This window comes from Dasypus novemcinctus, chromosome 6 (assembly GCF_030445035.2).
Source record: "Dasypus novemcinctus isolate mDasNov1 chromosome 6, mDasNov1.1.hap2, whole genome shotgun sequence".
NCBI classification, from domain to species: Eukaryota; Metazoa; Chordata; class Mammalia; order Cingulata; family Dasypodidae; genus Dasypus; species Dasypus novemcinctus.
This window is the reverse complement of record NC_080678.1, coordinates 121,190,890-121,214,133: the sequence shown is the minus strand read 5'-3', so window position 1 is coordinate 121,214,133 and position 23,244 is coordinate 121,190,890. Positions and strand designations below refer to the sequence as shown.

The 23,244-nt window shown below is 39.1% G+C and overlaps 1 protein-coding gene and 1 pseudogene across 6 annotated transcripts in view; one reads left to right on the top strand and one right to left on the bottom strand.

Annotated features, from left to right (window-relative positions):
* The window catches only part of LOC101437195 (zinc finger protein 596-like), a 76,557-nt gene that overhangs the window by 32,425 nt on the left and 20,888 nt on the right, over nt 1-23,244 (bottom strand). The gene's annotated exons all lie outside the window — the stretch shown is intronic.
* Nucleotides 8,561-9,587, top strand: LOC101436769 (zinc finger and BTB domain-containing protein 44-like; annotated as a pseudogene).

The following is a 23,244-nucleotide window of genomic DNA, read 5'->3' as shown; positions in this document are numbered from 1 at the left end:
CTACAAAGTAAACTATAATCCATGCTGTGCAGCAGTGCTCCAAAATGTATTCATCAAATGCAATGTATGTGCCACACTGATGAAGGAAGTTGTTGATGTGGGAGGAGTGGGTGGGTAAGGAGTGGAGGTATATGGAATCCGCATATTTTTAATGTAACATTTTGTAGGATCTATGTATCTTTAAAAATATATATTAAAAATATATTTAAAATTTAAAAAAAGAAAATAAACTGAAAAACTTAAGAATGTATTTTATTATGGGATTGATCAAAGTCTTCATTGTTTGGGAGGGATCAATGACTCCCATCAGTCAAATCTAGTCATGAAAATCTCCTGCATCAAAAAATAGAAGAACTATATGGGTTATAATGTCTTAGTCATTTCCCACAATCCTCATAGGATTAGAAGGCTCAGATGATGAAGAATTAAGGAATTTGGTAGAAAATACATTCGAACAGTTTGAAGTGATAAGTGAAATCTTGTTCTATATTAATCATCATCAGCTACAACATCTCTAAATTTCATTATTTGTCTTTTAGAAAATGTATATACTGTAAATTCTCCTCTAAACTATCATCAACAATTACATCCATTTCATGGACAATTAATGAGAAGGTGTCATAAACAGAGCTAGGATTAACTTAGCTATTTGTATCTGAAGTCCAGGAAAAAATGGTTGAATTCAATATGCTTGGAGATTTACATATTTTTAAAAATTTAGTCCTCATACTAACCCTGCTGATAAATGGTAATTTACCAATTTAACAAATTTCCTAAAGAGAGGTTCAGAAAGAAAAATATGACAAACTTACATGGCCAGAAAAAGACAGCTAGAGTTGGAATTTTTTCTTCCCATATACCAATCTCAAATAACACAAGGGTCACGTGCCAATACTGGGTATTACATGGAATGTCACCATTCATATCAATAATCAGATCCTCACCATGCTTTCAAAGTATTCTCTTTACACTCTATTACCACAATTAAATCCCATGCCCAGATTTTCCTGTGAAAGGAAAACTCCATCACATTGGGCCCAATTGCAAAACATCAGATTCTAACTCACTTAATGTTTATTACCAATCAAATCCAAGCACATTTATTTCAGTATATTCTTCCTGAGAATGACATTTCTGATGTTGCTTTATTTACTTACCTGTCAATAAATATCTTACTAATTACCACCCCTACCCTCTAGGAGGTGACTGTGATTATCTGTCCTGTTTTTACTCATCTGACACAGCACATTACTAATCTCTTTTTTAAGTCTCAAAGCAGAATCATTATTCCTAGTGCTTTCAAATATATCTGGGAAACAGATTATAGCTTGAAAATTGAGTTAATTTTCCACATTCCATAATCACTTCACATCCTATATTTTGAACATCACATTCTCTCACATTTCACATTACCTCCTAATAACCAGTTGAATGATGTAATTTGAGAAATCTCCTCAATTTAACACCATAATATTCCTGGATGCATTATTTCTGCATTCATACCCATTAGTTAACCCTTCTCTTTCATGAAGTGTCCTATCACCTGATTGTCTCCAACTGAATTACTATCTTTTCTGTTTCTTCTTGAAATCTTTACAAGCAACATCTCTTATCATAATCATCTCATCATTTAACATCGTTTCTCTTCTATTAAGAATGAAAATGTAACCTGTGCCTATTTCCTATCTCATGCCTGATAACTTCCTCCTCTCACAATCAATCTGCATGAGCATTTTACCCTGTAATCACACAGCCTAAAATGATGAGTTATAACGTCACTGTCCTCCTCTTTAAAAATCATGCTATCATCTACAATGAGCTCCTTATGAATAGTTTGTGTACCTCATTCTATAACTTGGAATTAAAGAATTAGACCTTTTGAGAACTTTCTTTCCCTAGATTTCTCTGACATCTCAGTCCCCTGAATGTATTCAAGCTATTCTAGTTATTTCTTCCTTTTGTGTTCTGCATGGTACTCCTCAAACTATATTATTAGAATATCTTAATACTCAATTGTAGCACCTTTCTCTCTCATTTCTGTAACTGCCATGACATTCTCACACATTTATTTAATTACTTCAATTTATTGCACTCTCAGCCCTAAAATGACAATGAAATTCCCTATTTTCATAGGCAGAGGCACAGAAAATCAAATATAACTCAAGACATTACCCACACAAACCCATAAATCTAAAAAAAATTATCCTCCTATAGAGATTACTCTCTGGTTAGCCTAGATGTCAATCAAGATAAATATAATCTAGGTATACTTTTTTAAATTTTATTTTTTAATTATCTTTTTAAAAATTAATAGATCACAAACAACTTTACATTAAAAACATAACAGGTTCTCATATACCCTACTCCCCACCCCCCTGCCCCATCAAAATTAATTATATTTTTGAAGATACATAGAACACACAAAAATGTTACATTAAAAAAATATGAGGTTCCCATATACCTCCCAACCCCCTACCCCAACCCTCCCACATCGACAACCTCTAAGTATGCTTCTTTAACAAAATATTTCCCTTCAAATTGGATGAATTTCATTTAGGAGTGTCCAGGTGTCCAAGGATTAAATAGAAATCACTGCTCAGAAATGCCCAAATACCTTTAAGGAAAGCTATTATTTTAGCTCTGACTACCATAATCACCTATCATTTCCATGGCAACCCTCTCAAACTTTGTCCCATATAATAGTATGGTTTTTTTTGGTCTCTATTTTGTCATTTCTTCAGAAATCTCTTCACTGAACCCAGCCTAAGAGAGTCTTTTCCTTTCCTACAGCCTCTATTAAAATTCTACAGTTCCTTCAGGTCACTCATATAATTTTTCATTATACATTTATTTGTTTGTTCATTTGTCTCTTCTGCTGGTCTAACTGCATAAAATTCTTCAATGAGTACTTATTTTAGGGGAATTTCCCTTTGAAAATTAATAAATAAGTCCAGAGATACTGTATCTCTACAATAAATTCACCTAACCTCAGATGGCCTTGGCCCAATTGCCTGCAATAGAACTAAATAATATCTTTTGAATAAAAAGATAATTATTTCCAAAATAAATTAGAATTCTCACACCTGGTTAAAATTCTCTCATTTCTTATCAGAACAAAAAAGAACTGAAAAGGCAAGGAATCTAAGTTTTAATGAGGCTGCTTTCACCATATTATGTAGTTCAGAGCTCCTTTCTCTCTAGAAAAAGTACCATTTTGATGGTGAATCCTTTTTTTATGCAGTTGATAACCTCATCGGTCCTATAATTCAAAAGACATATCTTGATTAACTCACATGCTAGTCAAGATGAATTTAATAAAGTCATGCCTTGTGTCATTCACTTCCAATAGTCTCAAAATTCATCTACCTGCCTAGTCCATGAGGATTCACAACTTTACGGATTTTGATTGTCCTGGGTAAGTACCAGTAGAATATCTATAGCAAGAAGATTCCTACTAATCTGTATGTCTAAAAGGACTGGTAATCTACCAATATTTTCTCAGTCATTCATGTGACTATAAAAATATAAAAATTCATGTTGAAAAATATATTCAAGGAAAAGTATTTTATTATTTCTTGAATGTGTATATTTTACTACCAAGAAAAGGAGAGACCATCCAGTACAGGTCTTGTTATGTCAGATATTGCTTCAAACTTCAAAATATTTGGTGTTCCCAAAATAAGTGATTAAATTTCACTGCTGATTTTCCTATGAATAGATGGACTTCAAAGAATTTTTACATTTATAACTACAAAATTATTCAGATACCTCATGAGATATAGAAGAATAAATTATTTCTGTAGGGAAATCAAGCAATGTATTTCCATTTTAGGCATAGGTATTTGAATGCAAATAAATATTTTGCCATTTTCTTTTATAATTCACTCTTCTGAAATTAAAAATTGTACTTTATTATTTTGGTAACATGCATTTTAGGTAATCAATTTCTCCCTTTTCATAGTTTTCTAACATAGTCCTATGAGTTTGCTGCCTAATTTCTGTAGCATTAGTAAAATAAAATCTATGTTAACCTACCAAGCACCTTAGGATAGAAGCAAAGCTTCTGTAGGAAAGCAAATAGTTCTGTCTATGTGCTTTATTTGAAAGTAAGCAGACCTTTTATTTCTACTTTGTAAAGAAAAATATATGATGTAAGCATGGAATGCTTCACTCATTCTTTTCTCCTTATCACCATGAGACTTAGAGTCACCAGGCATGATATTTTTTATATTAATGAGAGTGGAACACTAAAGAAACTCCTGAGCTCCTTCCCAGAGATTCTCAATGAAATAATTACCTTTGTGTTTCAAATCTATATAAAAGCTGTATGAATATCCCTCAGTAGGGAGGCATATTTGAGATTGATTAGATCTCCTTTAATCCACCTTTTGATAAATGTACTTTTACTCCCTAGCCTAGTTTACTGTGTCTTCCTATTCCGCTGTGCCATGTGATGATCTGTGGAGCATTCTGGTCACCTTCAATTTGTCAACCAAGATGGACTAGTATCCTCATGATAAGGACACTGCTTGGTGGTCCCCAAAGATTAGATATTGATGGGCTTTGGCTCTGTAGCTGCCAGAGTATTTTATTCTGAGACTTGGAACACGAGTTTCTTGCCCTGGGTATCTAGCATCCCTAAAGGAGGCAGGGCTTGAAGGGAAACATGCTCTCTTCTCTGTGTATTGTGTGTGAGGTTGTACTGTCCTTTTCAGCAGCACAATACCTCTGGCTGAAGCTGTAAATGGAAATTTGTCATGACAGGTTTGGGGAGGTGTTACTTATATAGGAGGTGTTACTAACATTGGTTGCCTAGGTTTCTTGGAGCCTGAATGAACAAAGGGGCTGAAATAAACTGGATAATTACATACTTGCATAATTGTTGGGCTCAGGAATAGGTTCCCCAATAGGAAACCAAAGGAACAATATCAATATTCAGGATGGACAATGAACCCCAAAGTGCATGGATCCTAATAAAACTACTGTGAGACACTTACCATTCAGATTGTCAAAGGCCAAACATAAAGAGAGGATTTTGAGAGCAGCAAGAGAAAAGCAATGTATTACTTACAAGGGAGACTTAATAAAGCTAAGTGCTCTTCTGTCTTCAGAAACTATGGATGTAACAAGGTAAAAAATGTTTAAAATACACAAAGAAAAAACTGCCAGCCAAGACTCATTATGTGGAAAACTATCCTTCAGAAATGAAGGTGAGTTTAAAGTTTTTACAGACTATCAAAAACTGAGAGAGTAGGTTACCAAGATATCAAATCTATAAGCAGTAGCAAAGACTATGTTACAGCATGAAAGGAAAAGACAAGGAAGAGAGCCTTGGACAAGAATGTAGAAATGAAGAACACAAGTAAGAGAAACTAAAAGGGTTAAAAACAGACAATAGTAAGATACTACAACAGAAAGCAAAAAGATAAAATGTACAAAATATGTAATGCTTTTACAGTAGTAACATTGAAGGTTAATGGATTGAATTTCCCTATTAAAAGACGTAGACTGGTAGGGTAAGGTACAGGCATCTTGTATGGTGTTACATATGTTTGTTTTATAAGTTCACAATTATTACTTATAATTATTTATTTATGTTTATGTATGAGTGACATACTTGAGTAAAATTTTTTAAAAATTGTAAAAATAAAGATACACCCTCAAAATTTTACTCATACATTGGTAGTGGGAATGTCAAATGGGATGGCTGCTCTGGAAATTTCTTTTTCAAAAAGCTAAACTTACAGCTACCATATGTCCCAGCAATCACACTATTGGGGAATTTATCCCAGAAAAATTAAAACATATGTTCACATAAAAACTGTACACATGTTAGTACTATACTTATTTGAAATTAGCCAAAAACCGTAAACAACCTAGATGTCCTTTTAAAGGGTAATGGTGGGAAGCGGACTTGGCCCAATGGATAGGGTGTCAACCTACCACATGGGAGGTCCATGGTTCAAACCCCAGGCTTTCTTGACCCGTGTGGAGCTGGTCCATGCACAGTACTGATGCACGCAAGTAGTGCCGTGCCACGCAGGGGTGTCCCCCACACAGGGGAGCCTCACGTGCAAGGAGTGCGCCCCATAAGGAGAGCCACCCAGCACAAAAGAAAGTGCAGCCTGCCCAAGAATGGCGCCACACACACGGAGAGCTGACACAACAAGATGATGCAACAAAAAGAAACACAGATTCCCGGTGTCACTGATAAGGATAGAAGCTGTCATAGAGGAACATACAGCAAATGGACAGAGAGAGCAGACAACTGGGGGAGAGAGGGAAGGGGAGAGAAATAAATTAAAATAAATAAATAAAACATTGCTAAGAGAAACCAAGGATGATCTGAATAAAAGGATATTTTGTGTTCAGTTTGGAAGACTAAATATCATTAAGAGGTCAGTTTGATTGAACTGATCTACAGATTTAAAGCAATCCTAGTGAATTTTCCAATATCCTTTGTAGAATTGGAGAAGCAAATTACAAAATTTCTGTATAAATGTAAAGCCCCAAAATAGTGAAAATTATGTCAAAACCAAAAAAGAATGAAGTGAGGGACTCAACCCCAGAGAGGAAACCCCTCTCTACCATTCGCCAGATCTCTCTTAATCCTGAAGTAGTCTCCCTCCCAGCAGCTTTTTGCCTTGAGGGTGGGGCTTAGCAACCCACCATTTCCAGACACTGGGTGAGAAACTCATGGTTTTCCCTTGGGCTTTTTATTTATTTGTCTTGTCTGTCCAGATCAACGCCCTGAAGCCTCTTGCACTGTGGGTTCCCAATACAGCTCACTCAGGCAGGATCTTGCCCCTTCTCAGACATCTTTTGTGAGAGGTGGTGAGTGCCCAATTAAACCAATGCCATCTTGCCACCTTCTTTTTTAATATATACAGTTAGGGCTATAAATTTCCCACATAACACTGCTTTTGCTACATCCCATAAGTTTTGATATGTTTTGTTCTCATTTACTTTCATCTCTCTATATTTACTGATTTCTCTTGCAATTTATTCTTGATCCCCTGAACATTTGTGTATGTGTTGTTTAACTTGCATATAAAAACACATATTCCCATTCTCCCCCTATTATTGATTTCCAGCTTCATTCCATTATTATCAGATGTAAAGCTTTATATAATGCCAAGCTTTTAGATTTTGTTAGGTTATGATTTTTGATGTAACATGCAGTATATCCTGAAGAAAGTTCCATGAGCACTTGTGAAGAATATATATCCTACTAATTTGGGGTACAGCATTCTGTATATGACTGCCAGTTCTTGTATGTTTATCATATTACTAAAGTTCTCTGTTTCCACATTGAAAAAAAAATAAAGATAAAAATAAAAAAGAATGAAGTGAGGGACTCCAACTTCTAAACTTTAAAGCATATTATCTAATTTTCAGTGGTAGAAATGTCATGGTATGTGCATAAAGACAAATGGATTGACCAATGGAATCAAATCAAGAGTTGATAAATAGACCCACAAATCTATGGTCAAGTGATTTTTGACAAGAATATTCAGCACACTGAAATAGATCATAATTGCCTATTCATCAAATGGTACTGAGAAACTGAATATCCATATCTAAAAAAAGAGGACCCTTATCTCACACTTTATACAAACATTAAATTAAAAAAAAGGATCAAGGACCTAACTATAAAAAAATAAAAGAAATATAAAACATCTTCAAGATCTTGTGGCTAGTAATGGTTTCTTGGACCTTAAACCCGAAGCACAAGCAACAAAAGAAAAACTAGATAAATGGGACTGTCTCAAAATTAAATACTTCAGTTCTTCAAAAGATTATCAAGAAAGTAAAAAGGCAGAAAAATCTGATAAAAAATCTTGTGAAAAGTTATCTGATGAGGGATTTATTTCCATGGTATAGAAAGAGATCACACAATTTACCAACAAAATGACAAGCAACACCATTTTACAACTGGGCAAAAGAATTGAAAAAAAATTTCTCTTAAGTGAAAAAAAAATCACCAAAAACACATGAAAAGATGTTCAACATCACTAGCTATTAGGGAAATGCACATCAAAACTCTTCTGTCAATATATAATATGGCCATTATTAAAAGAACAGGAGTAGTGGGGTGGGGTCCATGCTTGCAGCACTGGCTCCCCTCACCTACCTCCCCTACCTCCCCCTTAGCCCCTCCCCCTCACCATCAGTCTCTGCCAGGACCACCTGCTACTCTAACTGCATGCTGCCCATAACTGAGCAAATCTACCTCCAGCTTGGGCCGGTCCCTCGCTCTTCCCCCTCAGCCCAATGGCCAGGCAGACTGCACCACCACCACTGTGCACAAACCCCACAGGTATGAGTCACCTTGCCCCAGTCCACAGCAGTGCACAAGCCTCTGTGCAGTGGCATGAGATAGGGCCTCTGCCCCTGGGGGAACCAGAAAGGAACAACATACCCCATGCTCCCTTGGGTCACCGCCCAACCCAGCAGAAGCAGGAGCAGCACTAGCAGGCCTAAGGACCCTGCACCACTGTAACAGGACATTTCTGACTCATTGCATCTTGAAGAGCATCTGTAGAAGAGGAAGGAGAAGATGGCTGTGAAAACATTTATTCATAGCTCCTCTCCCCATAGCCAGGAAATGCTTGGAAAGTTAAATACGCTGCAAAATGATGAACATTTTGGTAATATCACTATATGTGTCCAGGACAAAATCTTCTGGGCACATAAGGTGGTCTTAGTGGCTTGCAGTGATTTTTTTTTGCACCAAGCTTGTGGTCTAGCTGAGGATGAGAACAAGAATATGTTGGTTTTATATTATGTCATAGAGACTGGATTTCTACCCTTTTAAAATATGCTTACACAACCAATTTACCAATTAACTCAGAAAATATTATTGATGTTTTAGCTGTTGCCAGCTACATGTAAATATCTAAAGTTGCCAGTCCCTGCTCAGAGTTCATGAAATCAAGTATTATATGGAATATACCCAACAGCCAAACAGAAAAGAATCTACATGCTGGACAAGAAAGACATTCTGACTGCAATTTTATTTCTTGAGATGGAAGCATTTTTCCTATGTGTGGTAGAAAGAATCTTTCCTGTTTGCCAAGAGCCCAAGAGAAAGTGTAAAACTACATAGTTATGCCTCCTGAAAGTCCTGGAAAGTGTACCAAACAAGCTCTCTCCAAGTATTGAATTCTTCGGCTTCCCACTCAGAAGGTATAAATCAACTAGTTGATTCTTCTTTAGATTTTCCCTGGACTTTTCCTTTTGTAGTTGATTGGATGGAGTCTGAAAATGTTAAGCATGCAGAAAATACCCAGACTTTAGAATTTCCTGGCCCATCTGAACCATGTAGAAGACTGACTGATTACGTGACTTGTGAGAGCACAATAACTATTTTGCCTCTGGGTACTGAAGATGTCCATGTCAAAGTTGAAAGGTTAAGTGATGAGGAGGTTTATGAGGAAGTGCCACAACCTGTCAGTGCATCTCATTTTTCACTGAGTGATCAGCAGACAATACCAAGAAGTGAGCAAGTTCAATAGGACCTTCTCATTAGTTAATAGTCTTCCTCTATATGTGTAATGTCTTCTGTGTTTTTCAAGATACAATAAAACCAATTCAGCAAATGTTTTTAAGTGCCTATTAGATACCTTTGAAATATAAAGAATGGTAAAACATGACAACTGGATTTTTTTTAAATGCTAATAGCATTACCAAATTTTTTTCCATTTACACATTGGGAAAGAAAATACAGTTGAACAGCAGATGATGGGCCAAAAGCAGAAGGTATGAATTGTGAATTACTCTCAATGCAAAAGAACAAAATACACAAGTTTTAAAAAAAGGACAGAAATCTACAAGTGCCGCAGAGGATATGGAGAAATAGGAACACTCCTTCACTGTTGATGGGAGTATAAAATGGTTCAACCTCTGTGGAAGATGATCTGGTAGTTCATCAGGAAACAAAATATAGAAATGTCATATGATTCAGCAATCCTCCTACTAGAAATATATTCAGAAGAACTGAAAGCAATGACTTGAACAGACATTTGTACACTAATATTCATGTGGCATTATTCATAACTGCTAAAAGAGGGAAACAAACTAAGTGTTCTCCAACTGATGAATGGATAATCAAGATGTGGTGTATTCATATGATGGAATATCATTCAGCACTAAGAAAAAAAATCATTTGAGAAAGCACATGAAACAAAGTAACCTTGAATATATTATTTTGAAAGAAACAGGTTACTTTTTCCTTTATTTTTTCTAAATTAGTATGTATTGTATTTCTAATTTTTAAAACTATCATTACTAATTCATTTTCCTACTAATTGAATTTGACAATATATTAGGCTTCATTTTTGAAAAAAAATTTGGATGACAGAGGGGTTCAACGATAGCAGGGGAGGAACACTAGTGTGGGATGTTATTGTTGGGAGGCACATGGTTGGGAGAGAGTCCTCCAGGGCATTTATATAGGGTATATAAAAATGTTGAGATATTCAGTGGGTATTTTCATAGTAGTTGTAGTTACAAATGACAACTGAGGGAGTGCTGAGTTCCTACCCAAGGGAGCTCTGTCACATTCCCCAATGGAACAGCAACAATCACCCTAGTGCAAAGTCAAAGGCCAGTGAAGAAGAAAGGTCCAATGATGAGCCCTTGATACTGATGACTATACTTATGAGCGTATATCTGAAATTTCAGCTAAGCATAGAGTTGCAGGGTGTCTAAGACTTACCTCCTGAGAGTCTCCATGTTACTCAAATGTGGCCAAACTCTACATGTAAATGCATTACCTTTCCCCCAGCATGGGACATGATTCCTAGGGATAAACCTCCCTGGTGCCAGGGGATTACTACCAGTCAACAGTGGGTGATGAAACTAGAATAAGACTTTGAATAGGGAAGGGGCTGTGGCTCAATTAGTTGGGCTCCCATCCACCATATGGGAGGCCCTGGGTTCACTCCTGGAGCCTTCCTCTGAAGGCAGGCTCACCCACACAACATGGAGAGCCATTGGCCCAGGCACCACAGAGTGCAACTGGCCTGCAAGTGCCACAGAGGGCTGCCAGCCTGGGTGCTGTGGAGTGCTGCTGGCCCACAAGCTCCACAGAGAACCACCAGCCCACAAGCTCCACGGAGTGCTGCCAGCCTGCAAGTGCTGTGGAGAGCCAACTCAGCAAAGTGACCCAACAAAAAGGGAGACAAGCAAAAACACAGAAGAGTGCACAGCAAATGGACACAAAGAGCAAACAGCAAGCAAACTGCAAGGCAGGGAGGAAGAATTATAAAAACAAAAAGACCTTGAATAAACAGCAGAAATGGTAAAGACAAATGAGTTTATATGCTAAGAAATTTCAAAAAGAGTTAGGAGGTCATCAGAAGGATTGTACTTATGCACATCTCAGCAGGATCCCAGAGACAGCCAAAGTAGATACAACCCCAGGTACTGGTTCTCCTGAGGACTATGGAGACACACAGGTGTGATGGTTATGGCACATGGCTCTGGAGTTCAGTGTCTTGTCAGTGGGCCCTATGTTAGAATTTGTGCTCCTAAATGTGATGGAGTTGGACTCAGATGTGATCTTTCTACACGTGCTTCTTCTGTCACTTTTACTGAACTTGTGTTTGTTGCTGGAGTTTGTATATATTCAGAAGACTTGATTCTCTGGATTGGACATGTGCCAGCTATACACTGAGCTGAGGGTTGCAACTCCTACTCTCTGTTTCATTGGACTTACCCAGGTCAGCTACTAGGGAGGTTAAGATAGCCAACCACCACATCAGGGAACAGAGAGTGCATACATATACAAGCAGGAGAATCACATCAATCAGGCATGTGGGATCTAAGCCCCCTCTTGATTTAGAGGTGGAGTGGACATCACCATCACAGGGTCCCCAGGATGAAGGAATAAAATATAGATTAGAGTGGACTTATTGCTGCTATACTATAGAACTATTGTGACTAGCAATGGAAGAAATTGTATCACTGATATGGAGAAAGGGACCACTGTAGTAGCTGAGGGCAGGGAGAAGGAAGAAGAGATGTGATGTGGGAGCATTTTTGGGACTTGGAGTTGTCCTAAATGATATTGCTGAGACAGATGCTGGACATTATATATCCTGGCCAAACCCAGTGAATATACCAGGGGAGAGTGTGAACTACAATGTAAACTATAATCCATAATGCAGTGCAGCAGTACTCTAAACTGTATTAACCAAATGCAATGAATGTGCCCCAATGAGAGGTTGTTGATGTTGACGTAGGAGTTGAAGGATGGGGTGGGTTGTGGGGTATATTGGAACTTCTTATACTTTTTAATGTAACATTTTTGTGATCTATGTATATTTTTAAAAAAGACTAAAATAAAGAGGAAATTGAAAAGAAGGTTAAATGTGCAATATATTTAAGGTATGTAGGCGATAGGGTTTGTTAAGACACTTGGGCAATGACATGGAGATGATTCATCAATTATGGGAAAGTTAACTGATAAGTGGAGATGTAAAATACTGTGCTGATTGCGGTCACCCCTCGGGCTGAAGTGTGGTTTGCTGGCCTGGCGAGGGGAGCGGCCGCGGTAGGCCTAATTCCGCTGCCCCCATAATAGGGTGGTTGGTCGGGTCCACCTCCACCCCTGAAGGGAGCTCGGCATGGGCGCAGGGTGCCCTCGGGTCTCCCCTTCTCGGCAGCCATGCTTCCGCGGCCGCCCCTCCTCCCGGATGGCGCCACACGATGCCTGTGGGGCGGCACCCTTCTTCTTCCTTCTCCCTGCGCAGGCGCAGGGTGGAAAATTCCAGTCTGCCCTTTTCCCCTCCCCCGACAGCAGCAACAGCCAGGCGTGGGCGGAAAAATCCAGTCTGCCCTTTTCCCTCCCCCCGACAGCAGCAACAGCCAGGCGTGGGCGGGAAACTCAAGTCTGCCCTCCACCCCAGCAACAGCAGCCACCAATCCCTAAACCCTGCCCCTTCCCCCAGCAACAGCGACAGCCAATCCCTAACCACCACCCCTCCCCCGTCCAGTACCGCCCACTGACCTTTCGCCGGCAACCAATCAGAACAGGGCGTGGCTTCGACCAATCAGCCTTCCCCAGCCCCTATAAAACTGTTGCCTCTCCCTCAATAAAGTGGACTTGCGTGTTTACCTTGTCTCCGCGGTAGCTCTTCTGCCGTGCGCCCTCCAGTCCTGAGAGCCCCCGACAAGGGCCTGGCCTCCCTTGTCCCCAGTTCGTCGCCTGCTTCTCCGGGCGACTCCTTCGTCGCCTGCTTCTCTGGGGGACCCCTTCGTCGCCGGCTTCACCGGGCGACCCCGTCAGCCGAACCGCGCAACCCCTTGTGAGACCGATCCCTCGTCTGCTGCCGGACCGACCCCTCATCCCAAGTGGGACCGACCCTTCGTCCCAAGCGGGACCGACCCCTCGTCCAGAGCTGGACCGACCCCTCGTCCGCAGCCAGACCCCACCTCTACCGACCGAGCAAACCGTTGCAGCTGATCATCTTAATTGATAAATTAAGAGAAGACTGAAAGCTGAATGGTTCAATTAAGAGACTATTTCTGGATAATTTTAGTATGACTGAAAAATAACTGATCTTTTAAACTTATTGCAAGAGAAAATGCTATGACTAGGACATAGCTATCAATAATTTAAGAAACATAACTATATTTGTGTCACATCCTTCTGTTTTGTATTAAGAAAGTATTTATAACAGTATAAAAACTTGCTTACTGGATGCAATAATATTAAAATTTTATGGCTTATTCAATAAAAATAGGTTTAAACAAAGAAAAACAAGAAAGAAACAGGCAGACTCAAAGCAGGAATATTGTATGGTCTCATTGATTGATATGAACTAAATACAATATGTAGGAAGTGGGGCAAGATGGCATCCGAGTGAGTGCACCCTTGTCACCTCTCCTGCAAAGCACTGAGTGGGCATGGAATACTGCCTGAGTGGGCAGGTTTGGGAATCTACAAAGCAGGAGGTGCCTGGATGTTGATCTGCAGAGACTGCAACAAATGTAGTGCTTGCTCACAGTAAAACTGCAGGTTTCTAACACTGAAGTCAGAAGTGGTGGGAAGGCAAAATCCTTCCCCTAGGGATGAGGTCTGCAGCACTCCCTGAACACCGCTGGTCACATGGTGGCATTCCCGAGCCTGTGCTCCCCAAACACATGATCCCTGAGCCTGTGTTCCCTTAATCTCACATTCCCCGACTGCCGCACTCCCTATAACCCACATTCCACAGACCCAAATACCCTGAGCCCTCATTCTCCCAGGCCTATGTTCCCTGAGCAGAGCACTCCCCAAACTCTGGCATTCCCCTAACCACTGGTCTCAGACTAACTCCAGGAGTGGGAGAGTTTTGGTGAGGGGTGCAGAGGAGCCCAAGGAGTGCAGGTTCAATTTTCTGGTCCCCCCCTTTTTTGAGCTTGTAGAAGCATACCGGATGGCTTGGAGAGAGCCTCAGAAGAGAGGAAAGTTGAATTTGCTGAGAAAGACCGATTTACCCAAACAACCTGGGACAGGGAAACTTTGTCTGGGAGAAGGTAGAGTCAGAAAATTGACTAGCCCCTGGTAGCACACCGAAAAGGGAGGGACAGTAGGACATGCTTTGCAGGCTTCCAATAGCGTATTTTGGGTTTCTGAAAAGGTGTGGGTATCCTCTCAAGAAAAAAAAGTCATCTTCTGTGATGAGTTGGTTTACCAGGGTCCCATTTGAATCTCCAAGGGGAGCCCTCACACTGCCTTCCTACTGCCCTGGGAGAGAGAGAAGTGAGGAAGGGAGAAAGGGGAAAGGTCAGACTCCTAAGCAGTTCACTCAATTGCAAAGAGGATTCCTTGTTTGAGGCCTTGTCAGGTCTATTTTGTTGGTTTGATTTCTTGTTTTTCATTCCTCTTTATCCCCCCAGAGCCCCTTTTTTTTTTGTTTGCTTACTTGCCTTTTTTTTTTTTTTTTGCTTTATTTCCCTTCCTTTTTCTTTTCTTTCTTTTAGGTGTTGCAGGCAGTGTGTCTTTCTTTTTTTTCAGATTTTTATTTTCTCTCTCCTCCTCCCTGCCCTCTGTAGTCTGCTCTCTTGTCCATTCACTGTGTGTTCTTCTCTTTCCACTTGTCAGTGGCACTGGGAATCTAGGTTTCTTTTTTGTTGCATCAGCTCTCCATGTATATGGTGCCACTCCTGGGCAGGGTGCACTCCTTGCGCATGGGGCTCCCCTATGCAGGGGCCACCCACGCATTGCATGGTACTCTTTGCATGCATCAGCACTGCTCATGGGCCAGCTTACCACACAGGCCAGGAGACCCTGGGTTTGAACCCCAGACCCTCCATATAGTAGGTGGACACTCTATCAGTTGAGCCAAATCCACTTCCCAGCAGTGTTTCTTATTTGGGATGCTTCCTCATATAAAAACTTATGGGATGCAGCAAAAGCTGATGATCTCAACAAACCAATCACCTCCCAACTGTGAAGAGCCCTGGGTCATATGACTTCACAGGTGAATTCTACCAAACATCCAGGAAAGAGGTAACACTAATCTTCCTTAAAATCTTCCAAGAAATTGAAATAGGAGATAGATTGCCTAACTAATTCTATGTTGACAACATAACCCTAATACCAGAGCCAAACAAAGACACCACAAGAAAGGAAAATTATAGACCAATCTCTCTAATGAACCTAGATGTGAAAATTCTTAAGAAAATACATGCTAATCCTATCAACAACAAATTAAACAAATTATACACAGTGACCAAGTGAGTTTCATTCCTGGTATGCAAGGATGGTTCAACATAAGAAAAACAATTAGTGTAATATACCATATACACAGATTGAAGGGAAAAAATCACATGATCATATCTATAGATGCAGAAAAAGCATTTGACAAAACACAGCACCCTTTCTTGATAAAAGCACTGCAAAAGATAGGAATAGAAGGAAACTTTCTGAACATTATAAAGGGTATATATGAAAAACCCACAGCTAATATCATTTACAATGTTGAAATCCTAAAATCTTCCTTCTAAGATCAGGAACAAGACAAGGATACCCACTATCATCCCTTCTACTTAACACTGTGTTAGAAATTCTAGCTTAAGCACTCAGGCAAGAACCAGATATAAAAGGCATCCAAATTGGAAAAGAAGTCAAAATTTCACTATTTGTAGACAACATGATCCTATACATTGAAAGCCATGAGAAGTCTACAACAAAGCTTCTAGAATATATAAACAAGTTCAGTAAAGTGGCAGGTTATAAGATCAATGCACAAAAATCAGTAGCATTTCTGTACATCAATAACGAGCAATCTAAGAAGGAAATAAAGAAACAAATATTATCTACAATAGTAAATAAGAAATGAAATATCTAGGGATAATTTTTTTTATTTTTTTACTTTTTTCTTTCCCCTTCCCCACTCTCTCCCCACCCCAGTTGTCTGCTCTCTGTGTCCATTCACTGTGTGTTCTTCTGTGTCCACTTATATTCTTGTCTGGCACCAGGAATCTGTTTCTCTTTTTTGTTGCCACATCTTCCTGTGTCAGTTCTCCATGTGTGTGGTGCCACTCCTGGGCAAGCTGCACTTTTTTCATGCTGGGCAGCTCTCCTTATGAGGTATACTCCTTGCACATGGGGCTCCCCTATGTGGGGGACACCCCTGTATGGCACGGCACTCTTTGCATGCATCAGTACTGCATGTGGGCCAGCTCAACACATGGGTCAAGAGGCCCTGGGTTTGAACTCTGGACTTCCCATGTGGTAGGAGGACACTCTATCCATTGAGCCAAATCTGCTTCCCTAGGAATAAATTTAACTAAAGTTGTAAAAGACTTACACACAGAAACTACACAACACTGTTCAAGGAAATCAAAGAAGACTTAAATAAATGGAAGAATATTCCCTGTTCATGGATAGGAAGACTAAATATCATTAAGATGTCCATCCTACTAAAACTGGTCTACAGATTCAATGTAATTCCAGTAAAAATCAAAACAGCTTTTCTTAATTAACTATGAAACTTATTTGGAAAGGAAAGATGCCCCAAATAGCCAAAGACATACTGAAAAAGAAAAATGAAATTGGAGGAATCACACTACCTGACTTCAAAGCATACCACAAAGCTACAGTAGTGAAAAGAGCATGGTATTGGCATAAGGATAGACACACTGACTAATGGAACCAAACTGAGAGTTCTGACACAGATCCTTGTATATACAGTCATATGATATTCAGCAAGACCACCAAGCCCACTCAACTGGGAGTGGCCTCTTCAAAAAATGGTGCCTGGAGAATTGGATATCCATATGCAAAAGAATAAAAGAGGATTACCATCTCACACCTTATACAAAAATCAATTCAAGATGGATCAAAGACCTCGATATAAAAGCCAAGACCATAAATACCTTGGAAAACAATGTAGGGAGGCATCTTAAGGTAAGGTTAGGTAATGGCTTCATGAACTTCACACCCAAAGCACGAGCAGCAAAAGAACAAAGAGATAAATGGGACTTCCTCGAAATTAAAGCCTTTTGCACCTCAAAGGAGTTTGTCAAGAAAGTGAAAGACAGCCTACCCAGTGGGAGAAAATAAATGGTAACCATGTATCTGATAGATTAATATCCTGCATATAAAAAGAACGCCTCTACCTAAAAAAGAAAAAGAAAACAAACCATTCAAAAAAATGGGCAAGAGATTTGAACAGATGCTTCTCCAAAAAAGAAATACAAATGGCAAAAAAGAACATGAAAAAAAGCTCAAAATCACTAGCTATTAGGGAAATGTAAATCAATCCTACAATAAGATACCATCTTACTCCCATCAGACTGGAAGCTATAAAAAAAAACAGAAGACTACAATTGTTGGGAGAGGATGTGGAGTAATGGCAATACTTATCTACTGCTGGTGGGAATGCAGAAGGATCCAGCCATTCTGGAGGACGGTTTGGTGATTTCTAAAAAAAACTAGCTATAGTTTTGCTCTATGACCCAGCAACCCCACTGCTGGTTATACACCCAGAAGTACTGAAAACAAGAACACAAACCAATATATGCACACCAATGTTCATAGTAGCATTATTCAGTATTGACAAAAGTTGGAATCAATCCAAAAGCCCATGAACAGATGAATGGATAAACAAAATGTCGTATATACATAACATGGAATACTATTCAGATATAAGAAGAAATAGAGTACAAACACATGGAACAACATGGATGAATCTTGAGGACCTTATGTTGAGTGAAGCAAGCCAGGCACTGAAGGACAAATACTACATGACCTCTCAAATACAAAAAAAAAAAAAAAAAAAAAGCTACCTCAGGGAGCTAGAAAATGGATGATAGGCTTACAGGAAATTGGGAGGGAGAGGTAGGTTTTAATCTGACACCTACATGGGAGAAATCTACAATGAATTGGAGGTAAGTATTTGTACAGGGAAGGGACAAGATGGGGGCATAGGTATACCTTTGGTTAGGGCTATGCAGACTTGAGGGGGACTAGGGTTGGAAGGATTCTTCAGATGGCCCAAGCAATTGAAGGGAAGACTAGGAGGAACAGCTGAACATGAAAGATTGTCAGGTATGTGATTGACACTATAATATTGAGAAAACTCTTTAGAAATTATTGTAAGAAGAGTTATCTGTTTAAGGTGCTTAAGGGGGGGGGGCATCTGACACAGGGCAGGCTTCTAGGGAGTGTGTGATTGCTCATAGTGTGTTATATCATCGAGTTTAGACCCATACAATGAGTGGAAAGTTGTCCCCACATCCTGGAGAGGCCTGATTTTCTCAAACAAAGGGAACCATGTCTCGAGAGAATATGTGGCCCCCAATATGGGATGACTCTCTAATATGTCAAGCCCTTAGCATTATTGCAAGTATATGTGAATCTGGTCTTTCAAGCAGGGATGACTGATTGCCAATATGGGCCCTGAGGGGATGGGGAGAGAGAAATAGAATAGATGGAAGCAGGGTAACTGGGAAATAACTGGGGAACAATGGAAGTGTTCCACAAGATCATGCAATCATGGATATAGGACATGTTAAATTACACCAAAAATGTATAAAAGTCTATAGGCTAAAATGTAAACCATTATGTAAAACATAAAGTAGCTAAAAATATAGAAAATTGTACAGTCTAAAATATAAACCATAATATAAACCAAAATGAACCATGTTTGATATTTGTACATCAGCTGCAGCAAATAAAACATGAACATGTAAAAAGATCATTGCTGGGGAAGGGGGAAAAATGTGTTTGATGTTGGATATGAGAGTCCCCTATATTGTATATATGACTTTACTGTGATTTAAAACATTTTGAAGACAAAATTAAAAATTAGAAAAAAAAAAGGATGTAGACACTGAGGAAGAAATGAAAGAAATTTCCTTGCCACTGTACATATAGAGCAATGTCTATTAAAGTGATGGAAGGCAAAATGTCAAAAACAAAGTTTTATGATATTATTTCAATATTAATATCCCAATTAATTTTTACTCTATTATAGTTTTTCAAAATTAGTTTGTTATCTATTTTTAATCTTAAAACCTATCACTACTATTTCATTTCCTATTAATTGAATTTGGCAATATAATCTTCAGTTTTTAAGAAGTTTTGGGACACAGAGGGTTCACCTATGGCAGGGGAGGAATGCTGGTGTAGGGTGTTATTGATGGGTGACACATGGTTGGGAGGGAATTCTCTAGGGCATTTACATAGGGTACTAAAAATGTTTGAATATATGTTGGTTATTTTCATAGTAGTTGTTATGTCACAAACGACAGCTGAGGAAGTGCTGAGTTCCTACCCAGGGGAGCTCTGTCACATTTCCCAATGGAGCAGCAACAATCCCTAAAGTACAATGGCAAAGACCAGTGAAGGATGGTCCAATGATGAGCTCTTGATACTGATGACTATTCTTATGAGCCTGAGTGCCTGAAATTTGAACTAGGCCTAGAACTGCAGGTGCCTAAGAGTTACCTCCTGAGAGCCTCCATGTTGCTCAAATGTGGCCACTCTCTAAACAAAACTCCACATGTAAATGCATTATATTCCCCCCAACATGGGACATGACTTATGGGGATGAGCCTACCTGGCACCAAGGTATTACTATCAATCATTAACTGGTGATGCAATTAGAAAGACACCTTGAATAAAGGGGGAAATGGTAAAAATAAATGAGTTTAAGTCTTCAAAAAAGTCAGGAGTTCATCAGAGGGGTCACACTTAGACACACATCAGAAGGATCCCAGACACAGCCAATGTAGATACAACCACAGGTACTGGTACTCCTGAGGGCGACAGAGACACACAGGTTCTATGATCATGGCAGTAGGCTCTGGAGTCTTGTCAGTGGGCCCTACCTTGGAATTTGTGTTCCTGGGTGTGATGGAATTGGACTCAGATGTGACCTTTCTACACATGACTCTTCTGTCACTTTTACTGAACCTGTGGTTAGTGCTGGGGTTAGTGTATACCCAGGAGATTACAATCTCTGGACTGGACATGTGCCAGCTGGGCCCTCAGCCTCAACAGAGTTGTAGCTCATACTAACCAGTTTGTTGAACTTGTACTGGTTGTAGAACAGGGAAGTGAAGATGGTTAACCACCACACCAGAGACCCGAGAGTGTCTACAACTCCAAGCAGGAGAATCACATCCATCAGCCATGTGGGATCTAAGTCCTCTCTTGATATAGAGGTGGAAGGGACATCACCAATCCAGGTTGCACAGGATAGAGGAATAAAATATGGATTAGAGAGAACTTAATGATATTAGAGTGAACTTACTGGTATTCTAGATATACCCAGACTGGTATTGTCTGGGTCAAATGGACTTCAGACCCACTATAGAATTATTGTGAGTCTAGCAATTAAAGAAATTGTATCATTGATGTGGAGACATTGGCCATGGTAGTTGCTGAGGGCAGGGAGAGGGAAGAAGAGATGTGATGTGGGATATTTTTGGGACTTGGAGTTGTCCTAAATGATATCGCTGGGATATACACTGGACATTATATATCCTGCCATAGCCCACTAAATGTACTGGGGGAGAATGTAAACTACAATGTAAACTGTATTCCATGTGGTGCAGCAGTGCTCCAAAATGTATTCACCAAATGCAGTGAATGTGCCATAATGATGAAAGAGGTTGTTGATATAGGAGGAGGGGGTTTGAGGTGTGGTGTATGTGGGAACCTCTTATATTTTTTGTAACATTTTTTGTGATCTATATATTTTTTTAAAAAAGACAATTTAATAAAAAAAAGAAAAAATTCAAAATAGAAAAAAATAAAACAAATAAATACAATGTGTAGACTTATGGAGTTGGAGTATGAAGTGAAGGTTGGTCAGAGATGGAATAGGATAAGAAGGGAGAAAAGATACTGGATATATGTAGTATATTTATTAAGGTCAAATATAAATAGTTATTGGTTGGAAATGATGGTAACACATTATAATGAATGTCACAAACACTTTTTGTTTAATGATGTGATTGTGGCTGAAATGATTAGTCTAAGATGATTAATGTTAGTTGGAGAATAGCTGCAGGAAAATGTTGGGAATGTATACAATGATTTTGGAAATAGATAAGGATTGTTCATAATAATATAAATACAAGAATGTTCTTCTATTTCGAGGTGTTAAGAATGTGGTGGCACATAGGGAAAATATTATTTTATGGACTATTGTTTACAATATTTTAATGTTTTTGTAGCAAAAACAAAGTTTGTACTAAATTAATTGTAAAGGTAAAAAAAGAATTGGGGTTAGGTTTTTTGAGGTATGAATATGACTATGCTTTTTTTCTCTTCATTTTTTTTATTAATAAGGAGACCTGTTCTATGTCATTTAATGAATCTGTGTTCATTTATGTATCTTTCTGAACTCTAGAGGAAAAACTGAGTTAGTAGTTTTAATTGACCAGCTATAAGTGCTTGAGAAAGAAAAAAAAAGTTCCTCAGTTGGGACCTAATCAGACCTTGCCTGTCAAATTTTAACATGTTCATCTTTCCAGTCCTGAAACCTGGCACACAAGGTTAGAAATTTGTATAAGACTTAAGAGTTGTTAATTAAGTGACAGAATACATCCACCCAACAGTGCCTAATCCATATATACTCCATGTCAGGACCTTAGATGCTTAAGCTTGGTTCACTATTTTAGAAGTGAAAGATGCTTTTTTACTGCATACCCTTAGAGAAAGAATCACATATGCTTTTTGTTTTTGAATGGAAGGATCCCAATACTGGACTAAAATAATAATATTGTTGGACTCTATTGCCACAAGTATTCAAAAATGCCCAACTCTTTTTGGGCAGATGCTGTCCGAGGAGTTAGAAAGAATATGCCTCCAAGAAGGGCATTTCCTTCAGAGTTCTGATGAAATACTCACAGTTAGAAAAAACCAGGAAGTCTCAAATCAAAACACAAGAATAATGCTAATAAGGCTGAAAAGAAAACTCAAATCTTTTATTGCTACTTTTGATCATTGGTTCAAATAGACTTCAGAATGAAGAAATGTGACCTTAACGCAGTGACCAGATGTTTATTTGGTTACAGCCCTATGTTATACCTTGAGTACACAGCGTTACAGTTTGAGTTATTAGCCTGACTGGGGTGAGTATGGAAGTGCTCTCAGTGTTACAGCTCAAGCCTGACCAAGGTGACAATGGAATTGCACCCAGGGCAAAGATGGAAGCATGCCCGGGACTTTGGGGCTGTGCTAGATATAGGTTCACTGTGCATCCACCCTGTGGGTGGAGCCTTAAATTGCAATGCTCTAATTGGTTAGTTATTGGGTTCTGCATGGGAGCATTGGCTGGGGTTTGGGGATTAACATTTTATGTTAATAGGTTATGTTAGCTGGGAGACATCAGAGTAGGAGATTACCAATTAGGGGAATGGTTTGAAAATCTTATCCTACTGGTTGGTTCTTCCTTCTTCTGCACAGGGGTCAAAGTTCAACCACCAGCCCACTCCCTCAAAACCCAGGTAAAATACCTTGGGTTTTATTTACCAGAAGGACTATGAGCCCTGCTTCCCAGCAAAAAGGAAATCATTCCATAAGTGTCAGAACCCCAAAACAGAAAGAAATTTTAATGGTTTCTAGGTATGGTGGGCTCTTGCAGGTTCTGGAAACCAAATTTTGGTCTTATTGCAAAATCCCTATATGAATCCTTAAAGGCAGAAGAAAAAGATCTTTTAGAATGGAACCCAGAATGTTCTCTGAAATTTCAAAAGCTTAAGGATGAGCTCCTCGCAGCGCCAGCACTAAGA